The 25,935-nt window shown below is 45.5% G+C and overlaps 1 protein-coding gene across 1 annotated transcript in view; it reads left to right on the plus strand.

Moving 5' to 3' along the window:
* The window catches only part of YIPF1 (Yip1 domain family member 1), a 211,348-nt gene extending 189,144 nt beyond the window's left edge, over positions 1-22,204 (plus strand). The window contains exon 10 of the mRNA XM_069642160.1: positions 21,876-22,204. The gene's annotated coding sequence lies outside the window, so the exon portion shown is untranslated. The remainder of the gene's footprint in view (positions 1-21,875) is intronic.
* The last annotated feature ends 3,731 nt before the right edge of the window (positions 22,205-25,935 follow it).

Consider the following 25,935-nt stretch of genomic DNA (forward strand, 5'->3'; position numbering starts at 1 on the left):
CAGCGACAGATTGTCCATTGGAAGTAGCAGGACCACTACCTCTTCTGCAGTCTTTGCTCCTTTTGATGGAAACAATATTCACTGTGAAACTGGAGGTTCTCCAGATTTCCGACCTGAACACTGCCTCATGCAGCAAATTTGCTGTGATCCCAATGTGCCCAGTGATGATGGTAATCCCACCGTCGTGAGCAAATCTAGTGGCAGCCGTTAGAGCAGATCACTCCTGACTATGCCTGTTCTTTTCAAACTCATAAAAGCGTGCATGATCTGCTTAATCCATGCTTCATTGCATTAAAACTTTGTTGCGGTGGAGACACTGGAGCAATACCTGAACGGAGCAGGGAAGTGTTTTACCAGATCTTTACAGCTAACCCCTACCAAAATGGTGTGGATGCTGAAAACATCCACTTAAAGATTGTATCCCATGGTTTTCCAGCATCTGGGCCAATATTTTGGGCCCTGTAAAACCAACGTATTTTCTTATTTAACCTGTTTTAAACTTAATTCTAAACACTGTCCACCTTCTGTAATACAGATGTTGCTTTATAGTCCAACAGCCATATTGTATCAGTCTAACAGCCATATTGTATCAGTCTAAAGACTGAACGGACGTATTCACGAACTTCACAATTTATCATAACACGTGTAAGAAAAAGCATCTTAACAAATCAGAAACTGTAATCTTCAGCAATGCCACAATGTCTATGCCAAGTCTTTAGCTGATGCATTATAACTGAACAAGCAACCATTATTGCAGTTTAGTGGAATGACACACATCACCTATACGCACAACCTGTTGTATTTGAGCCACCTGTGCAGCTACAGGCCAGGCGTGTACTCTAGAAACCTTGGACCGACGGCCTCAAGGTTGGGGTTGGAATAGATCATTCATTTTTATTTTTTAGTATATGTCTAGCGTGCTGCAACCCGTGGGCATCAAGGCGCTGAGAAGAATACATATGCAGGCTTGCTTGAGGGTTACAAGATAGCGGCCCATTACAATTAATAAAAAAGTTACATCGAATACAGTAGGTTACAAGTCAGGTGCAGTAAGCATAGACAGTCGTAAACTGAGACAATAGGGGGAGGTAATTTTAGGCAAAAAGCTTAGTCTTCAGGGCTTTACGGAAGGTTGTGTGTGATTTGATCATCCTGAGTTGGGCAGGGAGGGTGTTCCAGTGACTTGCAGCCAAGGTAGGGAAACTGGAGCCAGTGGCTCGGACTCTTCGTGTGTGGGGAACAGTGAGGCGAGTGGCATACGCAGACCTGAACGGTCTGGCTGGTGTTTTTATGGTGATCCTCTGAGCTAAGTAGGTAGGTGCCAGTCCATGGATGCATTTGTGTGCAATGGCCAGTGTTTTGAAAATGATCCTTTCTTTGACGAGCAGCCAATGGACCTGCCTTCTCACCCCAGAGATGTGCTCTCTGCGATCTATACCCCGTTGCGTCCCTCAAGGCATTATTTTGAGCAACTTGAAGTTTTGACAGGTTTTTTTGGGAGGTGTCTGCATAGAGTATGTTACAGTAATCTAGCCTAGATCCTATAATGGCCCTTGCAATGGTGATGCAGTTGTCTTGTGATAAGAAAGGCCTCACTGCATTAATTAGTTTGGCGTGGTAAGCAGCTGAGGAAGCAATGGCATTAACCTGTCTGTCCATGGTCATGCTAGGTTCCAGGTATACGCCTATAGAGTCTTGATGGCTTGGGACACGGTAATGGGGACGTTGTCTATTGTAAATGCGCTGTATTGCGCATCTAGTTTACTGAGTGTGGTTGTGGATCCAATTAGCAAGAGTTCAGGTTTCTCGCTGTTTAGGCACAGCCAGTTTTCAGCCATCCAGGACTGGATTATGGAGTAGATGCGATTGAGAGTATTCGTGTCTGTCTGGTAGTCACCGGTCAGAGGTATGAGCACCTGTGTGTCATCCGCATAGTTGGTATATGCGATGCCTATGGCGTCAAGAAGTTGGAACAGTGGCCTCATGAAGAGGTTGTAGAGAGTTGGTGATATGCAGGACCCTTGAGGGACACCGCATTTGATAGGGCTAGGGACAGCACTTGAGGTGTCGGAGAACACCTTCATCACACTCTCTTTGAGGAAGGATGATATCCATTCGCAGGCTTTTGGGGAGAAGTTGGCAGTGGAGGACAGATGATGAAATGGGGTCTTGTGATCTACCAAGTCGAATGCGGCTGACAGGTCTAACAAGAGAAGGAGAGCAGGCCTACCGGCATCTCTTAAGTCATCGATTTTGATTTTTGAGATCCAGTAGGGCAGTTTCTGTGCTGTGCCGTGGTCTGAAGCCAGATTTGCGTAGCCCTAGGAGCTGGTTTTCTTCCAAGAATTTTTGAACTTGCAGGTAAGCTGCTTTATCAAGAATCTTTAGCAGGAATGTGACAGTAGTGATTGGTCTGTAGTTCCCTGGGACCATTGGGTCAAGGGAAGTTTTCTTTAGGAGTGGGCGGACCCAGGCCTCCTTCAGTGAGGTAGGCACCTGAGCTGAGTGGAAGGATGAATGAATGAAGGCAGTGATGAGGGGAGCCAGGGAGTGGGCACATTCTTTAATGATGTGTGTCGGGCAGGCATCCCCTTTGCAGTTGGGAGGCTTAATGGATTTGATAAGGTCTATAACTTTTGCTTCAGTCAGGTCAGAGAAGTCAAAGGTGGGTAATTCCTCAGGTGCAGTGGGTGGGTGTGAGGGGGACTGTGTTTCTAAGATGGATAGTAAAGCTTTTTGGTGCGCTATCATTTTACCGTGCAGAGTGTCAAGCTTGTCTAGCATGGCGGTTTGAATAGTGTTGCACCAGGACTCATCCTTGATGATGGTTGAAGGAGTGGTGGTAGGAGTCTCAAGTTCCCTGAAGATTGTAAAGATCTCTTTGGTTCCAGATTTGGCATTGTTGATTCTAGAGTTGAAGGATGCAGCTTTAGCCTGAGTGATGGCTGTTTTGTACTGCTTAGAACAATTTTTGAAAGCTTTTTTGGTTTTATCGTTAGGGATTTTTCTCCAGGTTGCAAGCAGGCGCCTTTTGGAGGACCGTAATTCTATAAGATCTTGGGTGAAACAGGCGTTGGAGTGCTTAGATTTCTTAGCTTTCTTAAGTGTGAGCGGTGCTATGGTGTCTATGGCGCAGGTGATGACTTGCTTAAAGGGGTTAGCGAGGAGGTTTGGATCATTCGGGAAGGGAGGCATCATGGAGGGAGCTGGCAAGGTTTGGATTCTCTCTCGAGCCTTGATGTCTGCCTTGATTACCCAGGCACCTCGAACGGAAGGGTATACCTGTCACCCCTCCCTCTCACCTCCTATTCCATTAAATCTTGATTTATGGTCTACCCACATCAATTGGGGAGAGGCAGCAGGAAGGGTCTACCTGCAGATTCTGAGCATGACATCCCGGGCCGGTGCTATCACTAGGCAAGGTTAGGCGTTTGCCTATATTAGCAAATGTTAGAGCGGCAAAACGCTAACACTGCCTGTCATAGCACCGACCCTGTTCACACTGTCTTGCAGCCTGCAGGCTGAGGCAGCTGGCTGTAGAAGCATGCCAGGCAGAGCGGGCGCGGCACCAGGCCTCGTGAAATGATAGCTGTCGGCTTGGGGTCACTCATGAGCATGGGCGTGGCAGCACTCGCTCAAGCACTGCTGGCACATGCGCATTATCAGAGATCCAGTAACAAGATACAAGAACTGAGCCCCACACGTGCCACTGCCCCCCTGTCCTTAATGCTGCAGTCTCTTATTTTTAAATTGCCCCAACCCAGGTCCGATCGTCCATCCGATGGGCGGCCTGCTTCTCAGCTGCTGACCTGACCTGCACCTGTGACCTGTCCTGGGCCGGCCCTGCACTAGCTGCAGCCTGCAAGCCCGCAACAGCCTTCTGCTGTGCCTGTGCTGCCAGGCCAGCCCAGTAGGGCACTCATCCTGGCGGCAGTACGGATGTTACCACTCAACAGTCGAGGTACATTTCTTTGCTGTTTGTTTGTTGTGGGCAAATAAATATGCTGGGACTGGCCTTCCTAGCAGGGATAACTTAGCGAGCCTCCGAGGTCCCTGTCACCCTGCTGCAGGGGGAGGCCTCAAAACCTGCCAGCCCGGCCTACCCAAAGGATAGATGTCCTGCATCACAGTGCATGCCAGCGTTGCACATAGCAGATGCTACTTTTTCCCAGAATATGTACTCAAGTTACTGACTTTCGTCAGGATGAAAGGAGTAGATAAAGTGCATGCAGGTTGCACAAAGATCTCGGCAGAACCACATATATATGTACCTGGCTCTATGGGAACGAAACAACATTCACTGCAGCACAGCAGTAATCTGCGTGCAAAAGAACTACACAGTATGAACATTCTATAGTCTGCTGAATCTCGCAATGCAGACCACCCACTGGCCACTTTTCTTACCTAACATCAGTACTTTATTAGCATTCTTGTTTATCAAATATATGCAGACAGTAAGCCCTTAAAGCATGAGCACATTACAAATACGGGACTACAAATACCAGAATGAAAGATGCTCTGTGCTTAAAAGCAAAGCATGGTTGATTTCTTCACCCCCAACGTGGGACATTTGAGGTTCCAAAAAACTGCCCAAAAAGGAAACCACGTTCTTTGCACATGAAACAAGCAGTAGTTATGAACCAGAAGCTGTTTTACTTTGTGATTCATTTTACTTGGGAGGCGATGCAGATTGAAAAGCCAATTGGGGGGTTGGAAAACCAGATGTTCTAGCCAAGCGTAAGGCCGCAGACATTGAAACTTAACAGGGGTGAGAACTTGTCACAAGAAATGGTCACTCGTACACTCTACTCGTACACTCTATCTAGTGAAGCTGGTACTAGAAGTGCTATGTATTGCTTGAAACAAAGAATGTGCAAAAAAAGGAATTGCAACCCAATGTCAGACTCTGTTGGAGGTGCACCCACCTCATGATGGCTTTCACAGCAACCAAAAGCTCCCAAAAGTTCTTGACTGCCCAAAATAAGTCCCATGTCACTGATAGAGACAGATGCCAAAATGCACTCTTCTAAATGCACCCTGGTCGGCATGCCTACATGTGCACAAAGTAAACATTGTAAATTCATTCATGAATAATAGCGCTTTTGTAAGGCGAAATTAAGAACATGTATTTTGCCAAGCACTAGATGAGGCGCTACTGAAGTATCCCACTAAGCAGCCACTTATAGAATCAACATGCAATGACACACCTTTACAGTACATGCTACAGACATGTTGTGATATCCTATGTTATTTATAACGCGCTTAATACCCACAGGTTTCCAAGCATGAACCGGGGGATCGAACCTGTATTGCTCCGTGCCGTCTTGCTTCCAAGGCGAGCACGTTGCCCCTGAACTATCCTCCCGAGCCTATTGTGGAAATATAACCCGCAAGTCCCAAATATTGAGCTTGGTGCAATTTGGTTCAAGTTTGTTTTTCAGATTAACAGTTCTGCAGGACCCCAATACATAATTTCCCCTGTCACCGGGGTTCTATGGCATCTCTTTATCATGGCCAAATGGGTTGATTGACACATGTGTCCGGCAACACCTCCACCGCACTTCTAGCAAAAATCAGACCATAGATTATATATATTTTTGAAAGGTTTCATTGGGAGTGATCAATGGGTTCCAAACTTATATTTAAAACCAAATGGCCTTTCATACTATGCCGGTTATCATCACTGCAGTGGTATCCCAGCACCGAGGCTTATCCGCAGTTTGGTGAATAATGCCAGGGATATCCTATCTGTTGCCCGTAAGTTGGAGAGGGGTAATAGGTGACAATGCAGTGTTAGATTGGACACAGTAAAAACGCTGGTAGCAAATTGATCCACAGAACACACAGAGGCATCACATTTTGTTCAAATGTGTATTATGTACAACGAGGGGGGCATGGGTTGCTTGGGTAGGGCCTAGGGAAGTCACACTACACAGAATAGCGGATTCTGGCACTAACATCATGTGTTAGGAGCCATCAAGACCCACTGAGTGCTCGCATTTAAAGGCACTATGCGAGCAATTAGCAAACCTTAACTAATTGCGCGCATATGGCAAATACATATTAAATAATATGCATTTGATTGGACAGACTCACTTCAGAGTCTCTGGCCGCGAGGACCAGCACCCTGCCAGAGTGGCTACGAAGACTGCAGCGAAAGGTGCATTGGATGCCCCTCCTTGAATATGTACAACTGCAAGCGAGAGTGGTACATTAATTACAAGGGGCACCCAACTAATGCCTTTCGACTCGAAAGGGTTATTTGTGTATCAAATGTTGTTGTTGTTAGTCGACACTACAGAGTCCCCCATTCGGAGCCGTGAGCCTCTTTGTAGGAAAGTCAAGGCAGCTTTACTTACGTACAGTCCATCAGAGCTTGTTACTTTTGCAGTAAATACATGAAAGAACTTATCTCCACATTATAACAATAGTATTAGTGGAGAATCATCGTAAATACTACGGATAAGAAATAGTGCCCTGGACTTTACGTGCATCAGAGGGACATTACAATATAGTCCAATCCTGAAAACACATTATGTGCTGCTCAGTAAAATTAGAAACTGTCATATTGGATATCTGTACATCCACACATCTGGCAGTGGGCTGGGGATGCACTACTCCAAACCACAGCTGCTGGGTTGGGGGCCGGGTCCACAACTCAGGGGTATAACCTGTGCCACCAACCTGACAGCTCATCAGGCAGCCCCTCTCCCACACACTCTCAACTCGCGTACATCCCTCACCAGTGAATTGTCCTATTCAGCGGTCCTACCTCCTCTCCACCTCTCCTCCCGCAGCTGCTGGGAGATTGGAACTGGGGGCTCACATGGCTCTCCAACCACCCCTTGTGCTACCAGAGCACAGGCCCCCTCACAGAAGCAGACGGCACAAGCCAAGCAGCCTGACCTCACACCACCCTGCCACCTGATCCCCCACCAGGGGTCCAACCTTGCATAGTTGGAGCCAACCATCAATCAAGATAGAAAGCCACACTCCAGTCTGAAGAGCACCCAGTGGCCACACTCGCCACTTCAGCCCAGGCCCCCAACCCACACAGCAGTCTGCCACAGTCTCCTGAGTGGTCAGTCACAAACATGCTGCACCAGCATTCACAATGCAACACGCCCCAAGACACAGCAATCACTTAGGAAAACATCTCACCAAAGTGTAGCAAACTGCACTTCTGCGTGACATTTAGGGAAAGCTTTCATAGTCCGTCCAAACTCACACGGTTATCATGAGTTAGTGTGTCCTAGTGCATAGGCTCCCCCTACTCGAGAGGATAGCTCAGGGGAAACGCGCTTGCCTTGTAAGCAAGACGACGCAGAGCAACACCGGTTCGATCCCTGGGTCTGCGCTTATAAACGGTCATAAATAACCTATCATATCATATCATACTCCGACCTCATTCCTGTGTCATTGCTCTCTCCTTCCCTCCACCCACACCCTTTCTCATCTAACACTCCAGGTTGTTGAATTGGGCCCCCACCCATCTTCAGCTGGGCCAGAGTACACTGAATAGGATTCTTCCTGGGCATAAAGACACTCACTGGTGGAGTCAAATCCCGTTTATTTGGTTTACTCAAACCAGAAGTTGACAGCTGAATTTTGCTAGTAGAGGGGTGCAGTGGAGCACGCATCGTTTATTGTGGCTGGAGGCTCTGCTAAGAGCGGCCTGCTGTGCTGCAGAGAGAGAGACTAACCCATAGTTGGCAGGAGAGGTGCTCTAATAAAATACAATTAATTACTCACTGAACGGACCCTAACTATTTTCGTGACTGTCACATTTGTATTATTTCCAACCTGCTGTGCTGCCTCTCCTCTTACTCATTCTTCTGCCATCCTGTCCCTCTGCTCATCCTGCTCCCCTTTTTCCTCATTGTACATGGGTGCCCTTCTAAATCTTCCCTCATGCTGCATCCTCTGCCTCCCTACTCCTTCTGGCTCTCCAAATTCTTTCCACTTCTTCCCCCAACCCCTTCCTTCAAGCCAAAGGTGTCTCGGTGCCCTTCCCACTCTTTACTCCTGCTCCATCCTCTGCTGTCTTACTCTCATACCATTCCTTTCCCTGATTCTTTACTCTTCCCCCGACCTTCAAACTCTAACCATACCTGTGATCTCCTTTCCCTTCGCTCTTATGCCTTCTTCTTGTGCCTTACTCCTCCCCTCCTGTTTCCACTATCCTGTGCCTCCTTGAGCCTTCCCCGTCCTGTTGATTCCCATCCTCGTCATTTCGCTCTTCTTCTTCCCACCTGTCCCTTTCCCTTTCAGCCTGCCTCTTTACTGCTCCTCTTCGCCCCTGTGGGTTGTGGGCCATAATATTTCCCGCACACAATTAACTGAATAAAGAGCTATCCAGATTTTCACATCCACTGGCCATATCATGCAATCAGGGAGCCCGCCACTGTTTCTTTGTCCAACCCCCCCCCCCCCCGCTGTTTGGCAGCACAGCAACACATCTGTGCCTAGTTCCTCCACAAGCCCCCTCACAGAGACGCAGTGCATGTCATATGATACATGATCGTGGACATGAACCTGCCTCAGAGTGGAATCTGTTTCTTATTGTCATAGGCAGATTTTCTCACAGGGCTAATGTGAGGGTGTTGTGCTGAAATGTGGTCACCTGAAAATTGTTGATGGGTGCCTTTTTGTTGATGATTGTAGACTGTAAAGTTATGAAAAGTTCAGTCAACTACATGTGCAGGTATAATAATCTTTATTTGGGGTATTGTTACACTTATGGGCAAAAATAATAAAAAGGCTGAAAATCCTGTACGCTTAATGGTCAGCGTAGCTTTTCCAAAAGGCCAGTGTTCTTCCCTGGGCTATGGTCCCATCCAAGTGTTTAAACATGTAGCCTTTGAGTGTAAGCAAAGTGTCTCTAAGCAACAGAAATGTCTCTGTCATTCTCCAAGTCTGAGCCTTAGCTCCTTCCCAGTTGCTTGACATGACACAGGCAGACATTTCTTAAAATGATAGATTTAAAAGCGTGGCCGAAATGAAAATGTGAAGAAACTCAAGCTAACAAACAGGAAGGCCTGTCGTTCTCAACTTTGCAAACATATGTTGCTAAGAAATCCCCTATTGGATTTTTGCAGTCTCCTCTTCACTCACAATCCATGAGTTGAAGTGTTGTTCTTAGTCTGCCTGTTTCCTTGGTTGGATCATTTGTAGCAGGCATACAGTGGGCAGACCGCCTCCCAGGGTGGCAGGTCCAGGGTTGTACTTGACAGTTGGTTCTGCACATGATGCTAGAACTGAGCCAGACTACCTCAAATGTACAACTCAAGCAAACAGGATGGCCCCTTACAGTTTCCACAGGCTTTTCTGTTGGCCTCGTGCCCGCTCCCTGTCTCAGGGTCCTGACTACCCTCCTCCACAACATCTTGCCACCTGCTCACACCTAGTGAAAAGATTCCTATACCTCCCTCTTCCTCTCACCTCGTGTTTTCCCTGCACTTCTAGGCGCATCACCACATGCTCCTTCCTCTAGCCCTGTCAGGCTCCCCCCGTTTGTACTCAGGATTCTCATCTCTCTTCACTACCTTCTTTCACCTTAGTCTTCTCGGGCTTGATTCAGCCCTTTCCCAACCTTCCCATCTCCCTCGATGTTTACTCCAACAACCTGTCTCTCCTTATTTTCCACTTAATTAACCTTGTTTATTGCTCTCCACTACTTTCACTCTTTTCTGTCCTCTGAATGGTATTCCTCCTCTCCATCTTCACTCCATTCACCCTCGGTGACAGTCCCCTGCCTAATCAATCTCCAGTGTATGACTATCACGTCGTTGTAATGCAACTTTCAGCCTATGGCATGCCCACATAAAAGCCCAACTGTTGCCTTTGCCAATGCTGTTTTAAACGGTTACCACTTTGCACGGACAAATATCCTGCAGCTCCTGCTCTCTCTTCTTGAAAAATTGCAGTTTAGAGTAAGAAACGTGTACAGTCTGGCACAGAAATATACATTTTGACAACAAACTGCAGCTTTCAATGGACTTGCAGCACTACACCCAACCAAAGCTTCAACTCATTTATTGACTTCGGCACAATGAAAGGCTGAGTTGACCATGCCGGGATTCCAACATGCACCTGCATATCACACTCAGATTGCAGCAGTGAGCGCTCAACCCATTGATCTATTTTATGGCTTACTTTTATGTCTTAGTTGCATTTCTAGGAGTTTCTGTAGATGATTAGCCAATCCTGTTCCCAAAAGCCTATTCGCCAACAGCCTTGAGGAAGAAACTAGGAGGGGTGGATTTCTAAAGCCTTCCCGGGAAATGTGGGAAGGTAAGTTTTAAAACGTATTTATACAATTGGTAGATAGCTGCCACAAATCAGGTATTTCTACAGCTCATCACATTGGATGGAAGAGGACTTTGCGGCACTGTTTCACTGAAACAAGCCCCCATGCACATTTATATGATGGAGTAGGAGGTGTTGTACGAATAATGTTGCCCCCCAACACCTTGCATAATAATCTTAAAGTAAGGTTGTTGGACTGACTAAATACTACTTTAGCAAGGCCCTCCAGGGGACTGCAGAGGGAAAGCTGCAAGTTTGTCAACAACTTGAAAATACATTGCGATTCTCTCCCAATCACCCTTGTGCTTCTCCCATACCACCTACCCACTCACACTGCAGAGTGATATTTTTAAATGTCCTTATGGACTGAATGCGGATATATTGGGAATTTATCTTAAAAGGTGAAACTTCCCTTCATATAATCATTAGCATAATGAGTTTATAACATCACTACATGAATGGAAGTACTGGTGTTTCTGCAGGAGGTAGGGTATGGGGCTAAATTTGGGCAAAGTAGGAAAGGTTGCTTTGTAGCAATGCTAATGAGTGCAGATATGAGCAGATAGGGCTCTCTGTGGTGTATACATTTTATAAATGTCATGCCACAGTAAGCAATGGCTATGTGTTTATGTTCCCTTAGAAACCTGGCAGAACACTGGATTGTTACCTTTTATTTAATGGAAGCTTGAGTAATCCATTGGGTTTATCTTTTTTCAGCTCGTGTGCATCATGGCAAATAGAAGGAAATTGTCTGGGTCGCAGTATAGTAAACTCAGAAGAAAAAGGTAAAAAGCAAAGCAAAACAGGAAGAGTCTTTTCTTAAGTATTTTCGAGGCAATCCACTGCAAGATCGAGATGAAGATCGTTCAAAGAATCCTCCTGAAACTGAAGTTGAGATGGCAGATATAGCTACTGCCTCACAAGTGGAAGCAGAATTGGAAGTGAAAACTCTCAATATAGAAAATGAAACGAATGAAGAATTGCAGGTTCAAGATTTGAAAAGATGAGAAAGTGCTGATGCCTCCATCAGCGTGAGCTATAGTGATCCTGCTACCTGGGACACATTTCCCTCCAAAAGCAGTGATCATGTCCGACAAATCCTGGTAGAACATGGGCCTGAACAGGTTATGCAGTTTCTTTTCCCTAAAGATAGAAACAAAAGAACGATTTCCCCAAACTTTTACAAACGGAGGCTTCCCAACGGAAATGCTGTGCAAGCTGTGTTTTGTTTCTGTTGTAAGCTGTTTAGCATTAATCCAGCTAATGCCTCATCTCTTGCTAATAAAGGGTCAAGGGACTGGAAAAACATGTCTGCAATTCTAGCAGCGCATGAAGAAGGTAAGGAGCATTTAGAAAATATTCAAAAGTGACAGGAACTGTCACTGCGAATGAAAAAGAAGAAAACAATTGAAGAAGAAAATGCACACCTAATTAAACAAGAAGAGAAGTATTGGCAGCAAATCTTAGAACGACTGATTGCTTTAGTAAGAGTTCTCGGTATGCAAAATCTGGCCTTTAGTGGAAAACATGAGAAACTGCATATATTTGGTAATGGAAACTTCCTGAAACTTGTTGAATATCTAGCTTTGTTTGACCCACTGAGGAATGAGCATCTTCGTAAAATAACAGACGAAAAGGCACACATTCACTATCTGGGGAAAGATATACAAAATTAACTGATTCAGCTCTTAGCCACAACTATTAAAGAGAAAATCCTAGCTTCAGTTCAGGCTGCCAAGTACTTTTCAATCATTCTAAATTGCACACCAGAGGTCGGCCATGTTGAACAAATGACAATGATAGTTCGCTATTTGACCACCATGTCAGTGTTGGATTCTGATCATTGTGATGCTGTGTGCATAAAAGAACATTTCTTAGGATTTGTGGCACTAAAAGACATCTGGAGCTAGTATGACAGACACTATTCTCCACCAATTACAAGAAATATATTTGCCCATTGAAAACGTGCGTGGCCAAGGCTATGATAATGGAAGTAATATGAAGGGGAAAGAAAATGGTGTACAGCATAGAATTTTGGATGTAAATCCCTGTGCTTTGTATGTTCCTTGCAGTACATATTCTTTAAATTTGGTTGTTAATGATGCAGCTAAGTGTTGCTTGGAGGCAACTGCTTTCTTTGACATGGTATAACGTATTTATGTGTATTGCTCTGGTTCAACACGCCGTTGGGAAGTTCTAAAGTGCCATGTTAAAAATCTTAGATTGGAACCACTGAGTGATTTAAGATGGGAAAGTCGAATTCCTGCCTTGAGTCCGCTCCAATATCAGCTGGGTTATGTGTATGATGCATTAGTTGAGATATCAAATGACACTACGCAAACAGGATCATCTGGTAATATCTCCCGTATAGATGCCCAAGGTCTTGCAAAGGGTATTTCTAGCTTCAGGTTTGTAGTTTCCCTTGTTTTGTGGCATAACATTCTCTTTGAGATAAATGTGACAAGCAAACAACTTCAGACAAAAACACTTGATGTTCATGATGCTATAAAAACAACTGGAAGAAACCAAGACGTTTCTTAGTGGGTGCAGGAGTGATGAAGGGTTTGAGAAAGTACTTATTGATGCACGTAAACTTGCAGAAGAGTTGGAAATTCCTGCGTGCTTTGAACCTGATAATTGTGTACGGGTTCGAAGAAAGAAGAAGCAGTTCACATATGAAGCAGATGATGAGCCTATTGAAAACCCCAAGGAAAATTTCAAAGTTAACTTCTTTTTTTCAATCATTGACAAAGCCCTTCAATCTGTAGAAGAGAGATTTACTCAAATGCATCAAATTAGTTGTGTGTTTGGCTTCCTTTATAACATACACAGTTTGAATACTGAGGCAGCACATCAAATCTTTGACCACTGCTTGAAGCTAGAGAAAGCTTTACAACATGGGGACTCGAATGACGTTGATATGTCGGATGTGTGCAATGAATTGCAAGTAATAGTGAGAAGAGTTCGAAATAAGTCATCCCCACAAGATGTACTGACATTTGTATACAACAATAATCTGGCAAAGAGTATGCCCAACACATGTATCGCTCTCCAGATTCTCTTAACCCTGCCTGTTTCAGTGGCAAGTGGCGAAAGAAGCTTTTCAAAGCTAAAGTTTTTCAAAAGTTATATTTGGTCTCTATGATGCAAGAAAGACCCGTTGGCCTCGCAACCTTGTCAATACAACATTACATTGGTCAACACATTTATATCAATAACCTTGTTTCCACATTTGCCAAAATGAAAGCTCGGAAAGTTAATTTCTAATGTGCATTTTCACTTGTTTTAACACACATCTGCTACAAAGTCACATGCATTCCTAGACACAGGTGTGTTTTATATGTCTGGGTCACCAAAGCCATTATTTATCATACGTGATGGCTTTGGTGACCCAGACAAATGTTTCATGGTTTGTCAACAGGTGGCCCACTACTTCTGCTGTTCTGTTTCTTGGGTTTTTGGATGGTTCTGGAGAGTCACTCACTGTTCACTTTTTAGGTGTTTTAAAAATAAGAAACATATTGCAAAGTATTGTTGCATTTATAAAAATCATAGTAAGTAGTAAGTTTTGTGACATGTTTAGTATTTTGTACCAGGTAGTGCTGCTCATGTGCTTACAGGTGTCTAGTATGTATTACCAAAATCGTTTTCCTCACGAACCATCTCACCCAGACCGCACATTTCTCCAAACAAGCCACAAACTGGATCACCTCCTTCCTCGAAGGAAGAGTAATGAAAGTGTTCTCCAATATAGCTAATGCAGAGCCTACCACCATCAGGTATGGAGTCCCTCAGGGCTCATGCACGGCGCCTACCCTTTATAACCTGTTTACCAAACCTCTCTTTGATAAACTGGATGCACTTGGGATCACATACACCAACTACGCCGACGACACCCAAGTACTCCTCCCGCTCACAGGACTCTACCATCAGGACGCAGCCACTCTCCAGAACATATACGCCACCATCCAAGCTTGGATGGCCACAAACGGCCTATGTCTTAACGGAGACAAGACCGAAATTCTCATCCTTGGTGAAAAATCCACCCTCACTAACCTCGACCCACTCTACACCAACTTCTCCATAGACAATTGCATCATCCCAGTTCTACCGTCTGTAAAAACACTAGGAGTCCACATTGACGCCTCACTCTCCATGGACAAACAAGTCAACTCCATTGTTTCTGCCTCCGCTCTGAGCACTAAGCTCATTAATGCCATCAAACCTTTCCTAACCAAAGATAATTGCCTTTCTATTGCCAGAGCCACCATTGGAGCCAAACTAGATTATTGTAATGCGCTACTGGCTGGCACCTCCAACTCCAATCTCAAACTCCAAACAACACAGAATAATGCTCTAAGAGCAGCTCTCAATATACCAAAAAGGGACCACATTGCACAAGCCAGACAGGTAGCACACTGGCTACCTGTCAAAGATTGCATTACATTCAAAATACTTACCACTGCGCACAAATGTATCAGTCTATCTGCACCCTCATACCTGTCTGACACACTAGTCGGATCTCTCTCCTCCAGACCAACTAGGCAATGCCACTCCAACCAGCTTAGGGTCCCACGCATCAAACGAGCTAGAGCAGGTGGAATAAGTTTCCCTTACATTTCCCCTAAGCTATGGAACGCTCTACCCAGCACGCTCAGAGCAGAAACCTCTCTCACTGCCTTCCGAAAACAGCTGAAAACCACCTTGTTTAACTAATTCCTCTTCCTCCATTTCGTTATGCTCTCCTCATCCTCTCCTCTCTTCCTCTCCTGTAGCTACTTCTCTTCTCTTGCAACTAAGTAATGATTTCAATGTATGCACAACTAGCCATTTTTCATAGCTGCAATCTTCCCCTGCAACTAAGTAATGACTTCAATGTATGTACAACAAATCATATCTGTAACAAGCGCCACGATGCCCCCTGGGCTGCATGTGCACTAAACAAATGTGAATAAATGAATACTGTTTGTATTGTATACATCTAATTTACAGAAAGGATTAGATCTGCATGCCTCAGTATTACATTTGTTGTTGCTATAGTGTCATTGACATTTAATAAACCTGTATTTGTGAGACACAGATGCTTTAATTTGACTTCTGAAACCTAACACTGCGAGTGGACGTGAGGGTGAGGAAAGTGCAAAGGAATCCATCCACAGCAGAAGACGTTTGCAATGTGTTAGGTGGAGGAAATGGGTTTGCGGCAATCAGTAACAAAATGAGGGCGGTTGGTTGAGATCGGTTAGGATCTTGAGTGAGGGAGGGTGGACCAATCTGACAGTTTGCCTAGGGTGGCAAAATTCCTTGCACTGGCCCTGATGACATCATATTGCCTCCTTTACTTTCCCCTACTCTTCCCACCCCCTACTCCAGTCTATGAACCAGCCCTCAAACAACTTACTTGATTGCATGCTGCCTCATCCCCTAGCCATCTTCCTCTTTGTTACCAAAGGTGTTTTGAAATGGGGAGAAGGGGTGGGGGGGGCAGGGGTAGCAATATAAGCCTTATTCGAAGGGATTGTGTCCTCCGACGTATTCCTCATCTTAGATATATCCTTCCAGCTCTGCTGGCCTCGGAAAATGTTTTCTCCAGAGGGCGCTGCGCGTCGACGTCCCTCGAGTCGATGACCCTCGACAGCCGCCGTATCGACGCTCGACGTCATCCTGCCTATAAAGGCCGCGCGCAGCGTCCGTTGCTCAGTTCCGTTTTTCCGCGCTACTCGGTGCCTCGGAATACCGTTGCTCAGTTCTTAGTAATATTTACTTCAAGTTATTCGAATCGTACTCGATGGCTTCCTCGTCGGAACCGACAACCCCTCGATCCGGCTTCAAAAAATGTCGAGATTGTGGGAAAAAGATGTCGTTGACCGATCCTCACAGAAATTGTCTGTGGTGCTTGGGAGCCGAACACCATTGTTCGGAGTGCGAGGACTGTATGTCCATGACAGCTAAGGCCCTGAAGGAGCGTAGGGGGAAGCTGGAGAAAGGTAAGACTTTTAAAGCTTCTTCTTCTTCGACGAAGTCGAGACATTCGTCTCCTCGTCACCACTCACGCTCCAGGTCTCGGAGTGGGTCTCATCACTCCTCGAGATCGAAACACTCGAAGAGGAGACGTCGAAGATCCCCTTCTCCGTCTTCCTCTTCCTCTGTTTCGCCAAAAAGAATCCCTTGCCCCACGAAACATAGTTCCCGGGCTGATTGGGAGGAATTCAGAAAAAACATGATGAGCGTCTTCGAGAAAGCGGCCTCGACCCCCTCGAAGACTGCCGAGAGCGATGCTCTGGTCGAAAGACCCGAAGGTCAAAAACGCCGCAAGTCGCAGTACCCGGCGAAAGAAACCTCTCGAGTGCGTCTCGAACCCTCGAGTAGGACCATGACCTCCAAACCTTCCTCGAAGGTTCCGTCGACGAAGGTTCCGTCGACGTCGAGGTCTTCGACGCCGTTGTCGAAGGGACCTTCGACATACAGGTCTGTCGACTCGACGCCGGCCTCGACACCGGCGTCGACGCCGAGAAAAGTCACGATGACCACACATCCAGTGACGATTCCCAGGCCCTCGACGTCGATGGCGTCGATATTGTCGAGTAAAATTCCAATTCTGTCGAGGTCCTCGAGGCCTCCACCTCTGTTTTCGACGCCACGCTCGAAGCCTTCGACGTCGGCGTCGACGACATCGACGTTTTCGAGGCCAGTAATGACAAGTTCAGCACCCTCTGCCTTGGAAATGGGATTTACTCCCTTTATTAATTCAGAACAATTGAGAACTATATCCTCAATTTTAGAAGAGGGTGATCTGTCAGAACAAGATGAGTTACAGGGACCTGTAACCCCAGTTAGAGAGGAATTTTCCTCTGAAGAGCGCAGATTAAAGGATCTTCATGATTCTTTACATGAGGCAAGTGGTTTAGACACTCCCCCTGAGGTGGATTTTGCTAAACCAGACCCGGCGGAGCATGCTGAAACCCCCTACAGAGCCTTAATGGCCAGAATTACAGAGTTCATGGGGTGGTCTACACCTTCACAATCTTTCCAGCAAGATGACCTCACGGATATTCTTGACAAAGGCCCACAAGAGGATCCAGTGGTGCCCTTTCATAAAGCTCTTCAGAGAAAGATCATGACAAACTGGGAAACCCCAGATGTAATACCAGCAGTAAATAAAAAACTGTCTGCAAAGTACAGAGTATCTTCCACAGACCCAGAGTTCTTGTCTAAACATCCATCCCCAGAAAGTCTGGTGGTACAAGCAGCATCCTCTACCGACGTCAAGACGGCTTATCCTACTGTCCCACAGGACAGGGACGATAAAAAATATGATGCTATGGCTAAGAAAGTCTTTTCAGCATGTAGCATGGCGTTAAAGTCTGTTAATGCTACTTGCACCCTTGCTAGGTTCAGCCATACACTTTGGGAGTGTGCTTCTACAGCGGCTGACTGCATCCCGGAGGGAGAAGAAAGGGATGCGTTCCTGAATATTATACAGGACGGTAAAGACGCTATGTGCGAATCCCTCCAGACGGGCATTGATTCGGCTGACAGTATCAGCAGAGCAATGGCGGCAAGTACATCAATCAGGCGGTTCGCTTGGTTGAGAAAGTCGGGTTTTGCCCCAGATGTGCAAGCCAGGCTCTTGAACATGCCATTTGATGGCTCTTCTTTGTTCGGGAAAAAGGCGGATGACAGTTTAGAGAAACTGCAAACTTCAAAAGCAGCAGCAAAATCCCTAGGAGCTGCAATCCGTCAGACTCCTTTTCGTCCCACAGGAACCTCTGCGAGGGACAAGTCCTTTCGCTTCTACTCCTCATTCGGAAGAGGTAGAGGACGACCGGCTCAAAGGGGTCAAAAAAGAACTACCCGAGGTGGACGGGGTAGATATTCTAAAGCCGCAGCAACAGCAGGTGCCTCTTTACCATCGGCATCTGCATCAGCCGCCCCAAAACCACTCTGAGGACTTCCCTCACAGGACACCTGTAGGAGGCAGGTTGACTCAACATCTGGCGGAATGGCAGGCTATCACGTCAGATGCTTGGGCATTGGAAACAGTTGCCCAAGGTTACTGCCTACCTTTCCTACGTATACCTCAGAGTCATCCACCGGGAATCAGCTCTCAGAAAGCTCCAGATCCAGATTATAGACCTGCTAGAGAAAGGTGCCATAGAACCGGTACCTGTAGCGGAGAGGAACAAGGGCTGGTACTCCCCTTACTTTCTCGTTCCAAAGAAAGACGGAGGACTGAGACCCATCTTGGACTTGTGAGAATTGAACAAATTCCTCAGGAAAGACATTCAAGATGGTCACTCTTTCTCAGATCCTCCAGGCCCTTCAGTTCCAGGACTGGTTGGTATCTCTGGACCTTCAGAACGCTTATTTCCATGTGCCTATCCATCTCAAACACAGGAAATACCTGAGGTTCGCAATTGGCAACTCTCACTATCAATTTCGAGTACTGCCTTTTGGGCTGACCTCCGCCCCGAGGGTCTTCACCAAGTTAATGTCGGTAGTGGCGGCAAGTCTAAGGAGGGAAGGGATTCACGTCTACCCCTACCTGGACGATTGGCTGATCAGGGCTGTTTCTCCGGAGCAAGCTCAGATCCAGCTAAATCACGTATGCTACTTCCTTCACAAGCTGGGCTTCTCCCTCAATTTAAAGAAGTCTCAAATGATACCATCGCAGAGACTCCAGTTCATAGGAGCGATCCTGGATACTTCCCTGGGAAAAGCCTCGCCACCAGAGGTGAGGGCTCAAGATATTCTACAGATGGTTACCAAGTTCCAACTTGCCCAACGTCTCCCAGCTTTCGACTTTTTGAGGTTGCTAGGCCTCATGGCATCCTGCATTTTCCTTGTGCCAGAGGCTCGCCTGAGAATGAGATCCCTCCAGTGGGCACTGAGGACTCAGTGGTCCCAATTCTCAGGGAGAATGACAGATCTTCTTCAGGTTCCCGGCAGGGTGGCTCGAGACCTTCAGTGGTGGGCCTGTCAGGAGAACATTCTGAAAGGAGAACAGTTTTGGCAACCCTGGCCGGAGATAACAGTAGTCACGGATGCCTCACTCACGGGGTGGGGAGCCCACGCCAACGACTTGACCATCAGCGGTCGTTGGTCTCCATCGGAGTCCAGACTACACATCTACCTGTTAGAGCTGAGAGCCATCAAACTTGCGTTGAAGGCTTTCCTGCCAGTTGTACAAGGGAAGAACGTCCTGATAATGACGGACAACACGGTGGCCATGCATTACCTCAACAAAAGAGGAGGCGTAGGATCACTACCCCTGTGCAGAGAGGCGATGCAGCTCTGGTTTTGGGCAATCCAAGAAGGAATCTCTCTATCGGCAGTTCACCTAGCCGGAGAGAAGAACTTGACAGCGGACGCTCTGAGCAGGCAGAACACAGTCTCTCACGAGTGGGAGCTAGCTCAGGAAGTCCTTCAAGAGATCTTCGCCCTTTGGGGAACCCCTCAGGTAGATCTGTTCGCCACCAGCCTAAACAGGAAATGCGACCTGTTCTGCTCAAGGGAATTTCCTCCGAGAGGAGCTCTGGGAGACGCGTTCATAGTGGACTGGGAGTTTCCGCTTCTGTACGCGTTCCCACCGGACCCTGTCATTCCTCAAATGATCAGGAGGTTGAGAAGATTCCGGCGAACCATGATCCTAATTGCCCCGGATTGGGCCAGGAGAACGTGGTACCCGGACCTTCTAGACTTGTCCATCTGCCCTCCATTTCGACTTCCTCTCAGAGAGAACCTACTCTCACAGAAGGGAGGTCAGGTTCTCCATCCAGACATCAAAACCCTCAACCTTCACGCTTGGCTTCTGAACGGCTGAGGTACAAGGATTGGGACCTCCCTGATGATGTTATGGAGCTGTTGCTTTCGGCAAGGAGACCAGCAACAAAGTCTTTATACCGCTGCCGTTGGAACAGATTTTGCAGCTGGTGTAGAGAACAGAATATCGACCCATTTTCATGTGGTACACCAATGGTTTTGTCCTTCTTACTATATTTGGCAAATTCAGGCCTTCAAGTTGGCACCATTAAGGGCTATCTCGCAGCGCTATCTATCTTTAAGCGTACTGCGGAGGAACCATCCTATTTCAAATTATCCTTGGTAATACAGTTTCTAAAGGGGTTAACCAATGTTTATCCCCCAAGACCATTCCAAGTTCCCCTATGGGATTTAAACTTAGTATTAACTTTCCTGATGGGGACACCTTTCGAACCTCTCCATTCTTGTTCGTTAAGATTCCTTACCCTTAAGACTGTTTTATTAATAGCACTTACATCTGCTAGAAGGGTGAGCGAATTACAAGCTCTTTCTTGTAAACCCCCTCATACAATCTTTCACAAAGACAAAGTTGTCCTGCAAGTGAAGCCTAATTTCCTCCCAAAAGTAGTCTCTGAATTCCATATCTCTCAGAAGATTATCCTACCATCTTTCTATCCTCCTCCTCACCCGGGGAAAGAGGAAGAGAGGTTACACAGACTAAGACCCTAGGAGGGTTTTAAGTTTTTACATTAGTAGACTAGCCAGGATAAGACAGGCAGACCAGCTGTTTGTAGGCCACGCAGGTCACAAGCTGGGGTTACCAATAACTAAGCAGACTATTTCCAGATGGATCATTCTAGCCATTCTGGAATGTTATAAATTGGCAGGGAAAGAGCCCCCTCAAAACCTTAGGGCTCATTCGACCAGAGGTATTGCAGCTTCATCGGCCCTCAAAAGAGGCGTGCCGATTAAAGACATATGTGCGGCCGCTACATGGTCGTCTGTCCATACCTTTACACGTTTTTACAATCTGGATTCCTCCTCTAGTCAAGAGACTAGGTTTGGAAGGGCTGTACTGCATTCTATTCACCAATAGAAGACAGCGTGAAGTCAGTACTCCCTCCTCCGAATATAGAATACTGCTATGGGAGCCTATCTAAGATGAGGAATACGTCGGAGGACACAATCCCTTCGAAGAACAAGTTACTTCTTACCTTGTAACGTTCTTTCGACGGGATGTTCCTCCGACGTATTCCTCATCGACCCTCCCATCCATCCCCGCAGTTTTTACTTCCCTTGTTGTTGCAGCTTACGCTCCTTCAGGGTGATTAGTCTAGTCCAAACAGTATACTGTGGGCTACAAAACGGAACTGAGCAACGGACGCTGCGCGCGGCCTTTATAGGCAGGATGACGTTGAGCGTCGATACGGCGGCTGTCGAGGGTCATCGACTCGAGGGACGTCGACGCGCAGCGCCCTCTGGAGAAAAAATTTTCCGAGGCCAGCAGAGCTGGAAGGATATATCTAAGATGAGGAATACGTCGGAGGAACATCCCGTCGAAAGAACGTTACAAGGTAAGAAGTAACTTGTTCTTCTAGTAACCATGATAACACTGCATATGTTTGAAGACTTTGTTTGGTGTTTGTTCTGAAGGTACATCTGTCACAGGGTTGATTGCAGTGTCTGTGGTTTATCCCTTTTAGCACACATTAGAATGTCAAACTATGTAAAAAAAAATTGTTTTTTTTTTAGGACTTGATTTATAGAAATTAAAATATGTATCATGATGCATTTGTGTTTTTCAGATTCTATTCCTCATCGGCGAGCTTCTTGTTTTTCACCTTAGTATTTATTTTCACGGGTGTGGATGGGGCTATGGAAATCAAGACAAACTGGAACCAATTTCAGAAGAAGCTGCCAGGACTGATTTGTGTTGACTGGTGACATGGAAATAATAAAGTAAAGAATAATTCATTATTAAAGCAAATGGAATTTCTAAGCTGTCCGTCTAGGCAGTGCTTTTACTTGAGGCACACAATTCAAAGTTTTCGGTTTCCACATTTGCACAATACGTATCTGCTAAATACACTTGTCTTACCAACTACTCAATAAAATATTACAAATAACCAGTAAATTTTTTATCGATCATTCCTATTTGGGTCCATTTAATGATTTTGCAGTATGCTATACAAGTTGAAAGGCAAAAAATAATTACCATGTTGTTGGTAATCTGAACGATGGTGAGTAAATAATATACATGTTTTCTTGACAGGTTTGCCCATTGTGTTTTTGTGTAGCTTTTAAAAAATGTATTTATTTTGTGACATAGTTACACACAAAGGACAAATACACACAACCTTAACACAATACAAACTTATACACATTTCTTTAAAAACTCAATTAAGGCAGTAACCAATGCAATTCCATCAGCCTCTAAAATGCGAAGCCAGAACCACTCTGAGCATACGTCTTCAGGACAGTGAACAAATCTTACAAATGGTTCCTTGTGTATATGCGATAATGACAAGCAATCTATACATACGTGTTTTACGTTTTCCACTGACCAATTACAATAATGACCTAGCCTCTCATTTTTACAATGTGTTCTTGCCCCCAACACATCACATGTTAAGTACAGATTCAATTTAAAGGCATGGTCTAGTAAAAAATGTTATTGTCCCTACGGGTCGGCCATGTTTTTTTAAGCCTAAGTGGCTCGATTTTAGAAAACTTTCCTATGGACCTTACCCGAGTTTTCGTCCTTTGAAAGCACGCGAAAACAAGCACCAGGGAGCCGCCATTTTCTGATAATCCTATCTTTTCCCCGATCGCCCTGGCTAACCTGCTTTTGCGGCTTTAAATCAATTCCCCCGCCCCTGAGCCTGACATTATCAAAACATTCATATTCCCCGCCTCTCCCCGTGACGTTACTGTGCTGCGTAGGCAAACGCGCCCAGTCGTCTTCTGCGCGACTCCACACAGAACCTGGAAACCAACAAAGATCAACTCACAACACAGCGCGCCACAATTCGGAATATGAAACTGTACTTTAAAATGAAACAGCAACACGGTACTTTTGATAAAGTACATTTATTTGACATTAAATGTTTAGAGAATATTCAGCAATTGACATATGAACTCCGGAAACCATTTATTTTCTTTTATCTGTATCCGCAATAACTGTTCCGTTTCATCTTGAGTCACGCGCTGTTCCTTTATGGTACACAGGGTGTTCATTTTCGTAAAAAGAATCACTTTGGAAGCACGGTGAACCGCAAGGCTGTTCCATCAACTAGGCACTAGTCCAGCCTAAAGGTTGATATGTTGCTTCTAGCCACTAATACAGCGTAAGGGCATGTGGGCCCTTGGCGATCGTCCCATAATATGGTGATCGTGCTCCAGTTGTTGACACGAAGCTGCAGGTGTCTGCTGAAGAATCCATCCGCCGGTGTCTCAAACAGGTGGCAGTGGCAGAAAGGGATCAAATACCTGTTATGAAAACAAAAAAATGATAATTAGTCTCGCTAGCCGAACTTCATTAATATTACTCATTTTATTTATTACGGCCAATCAAAAACTATTTGCTTGCAAGGATAGTTCAATGGAGTATGTTCGTCTCTAAAATCAATGCGAAAAGTAACGAGATAAATCGAGGCCAACACACAATGATAAACGACAGTCTACATGCGTGAGGAATGATATGATATATGATATGGCATTTGTAACGCGCCTATACTCCAAGTGTTTCTAGGCGTGACGAGGCAGGTGGGGATCAAGGGCAGACAGACAACGATCCTACTAGGCCAGGTGTCTTTCTGATCGCGCATGGGGAAGGGCTGTACATGGTTAGTTGAATACAAATTAAATAATAGGGCCAGCTGGTGGCAAGTGCAAGGTAAATGCCGGGAGAAGTGGCTGAAGGATACAGAGACAGTCCCGTAGTGCAGGGAAAAGTGGCTGGGCCAAGGACCGAGAACGGTCAGACCAGTGGACCTGCATGCCCATGTGCCCACTACGAACAGTTTTACTTGCTTTTCCTAGCTCTTCATTCATTCATTTATTCATGCATCCATTCATTAAATCTTCATTCCGGTATAAAAGCGTGTAAAGATTTACTTACATTATATTTGAAATTTCCATTGTGTCTCTTCGTAATGCAGTCTGTAAAACGGACCGTGCTCTTGACAATGATTTTTCGTATACTGACCTAAAACTGAAACTCGATCTAGTTTCTGAATTTTCTGCCTTATTGTCTCTTACGTTATTGCGCACTCCCTTCAAATGTAGTTCTTTCGGCATGGTCCCTGTCTCAAGGTCAAAAAACAATAGACCCTTATACTTCCAGTGCGACTTGTGGGCCTCATCTGGGTGCTGTTCTTCGCATTCTTTATTTGGAACATCACGTAGTATAGGCATCTGTGAGAACTTGAAGTTTAGAATCCGTCTATGTAGTGCGCCTCAATGTGCAAATGCGAACTGGCTTCTCTCCCAAATGCCACGGGCCGCTTGGCTGGCGCGTTCTAAGTGCCCCAATTTTGTCCCCGTTGTCTGCGAGCTTTGCAGCCCAAATTGAGACATTTATTTTTTGGTGGAAGGTCAGGGAAAGTATAAAGTACCACAGGAGTTGAGTTAAAAGTGAGATTTATTGTTTGTTTTATTATTTGCAATACTCAAGCCTCCACTCCGTTAACAGTGCGCAGCATTTACATTTACATGAGATGAGACATGAGAAAAATATATACAAAACACATATATGAGGTGAATAGAGAGAATTCAAAGATGACACCCAGCTTGTTCGCCACCCATGATGGTGAAGGTAGGGGTTAGAGTTACAGGTACACTGTGCAATAACATTTATTTACAAAAAGACAATTGTATTGCAATTATTTAAACAGGGATTTGTACTTCACAATCAGCTGTGCTACGGGTGGGCATGGCACAGTCGCAATGTTCGGTGGCAATGGATCACTGCTCTGCACAGAAATGTCCAAAATTCCATATCTGTGCTTCTCTAACACAGCAACAATAAGGCCTTTCACAAAGTCGAACTGCATTTCATCATAGACTGGTTTGATCACCCATTGCTTACTTCGTTTTGAAAACACCTTAGTGTAGCGAGGCATCCTTACTTTACCCCTAGTCCTAGATTGTTCATGTCCGACATTGCTGTTATGGGCCAGGACCGCTAGTAGAGTGCGATGTTTCATGCCCCGAAAGCTAAAATGCAAGCGCTTTGGCCTGTACTTTAGGCAAATATTGTGGAACACCTCCAAATCTCCTGTGTGACAGAATTCTGTCAGTCCTTTCAAATCTCTTGATAGAGTTTTGTCGAAAACAATCTTCTCAATGGCTTTGTGCGTCGTGAAGATGGAATCAACCACTTCTTCTTCCGTGCCTCCTATGGGGACAAAGGGCCATGTTCACATTGGTGGAAATGTTCATTTGCTGTCCAGCGGTGAACGTTGGTACAGTGGTGAATCAGTGACCGCCATTTTTCAAGTAGCATTTCCACTGACCCCTCACAAGTTTTTGAGCTCCACCAAAGATGGTTGGTGATAGAATGTGACCACTGCAAAATACTTTCAAAACTTTTTTTTTCCCTGCAGCCGAGATTTTCTTATTGATTGATTTAGCAAGATGCCATACGTCAAATTGATGTTTAATATATGGGAACTGCTCTCTCATTGTCTTGGCAATTGAAACGTGTCTATCCGTGGCTATGAGGTCGATGTGCATTCCCCTCGATTGTAGATATTCCACTGATTTTATAAAACCTAGTTTCTCCATGACCACTGAGGATGTACATTGTGTTACCTGCACGACCACCGAACTCACAATTTTCTTACTATCCATGTCCTGAAAGTG

The sequence above is a fragment of the Ambystoma mexicanum genome, chromosome 1q (genome assembly GCF_040938575.1).
Source record: "Ambystoma mexicanum isolate Mex_15411 chromosome 1q, UKY_AmexF1_1, whole genome shotgun sequence".
Lineage (NCBI taxonomy): Eukaryota > Metazoa > Chordata > Amphibia > Caudata > Ambystomatidae > Ambystoma > Ambystoma mexicanum.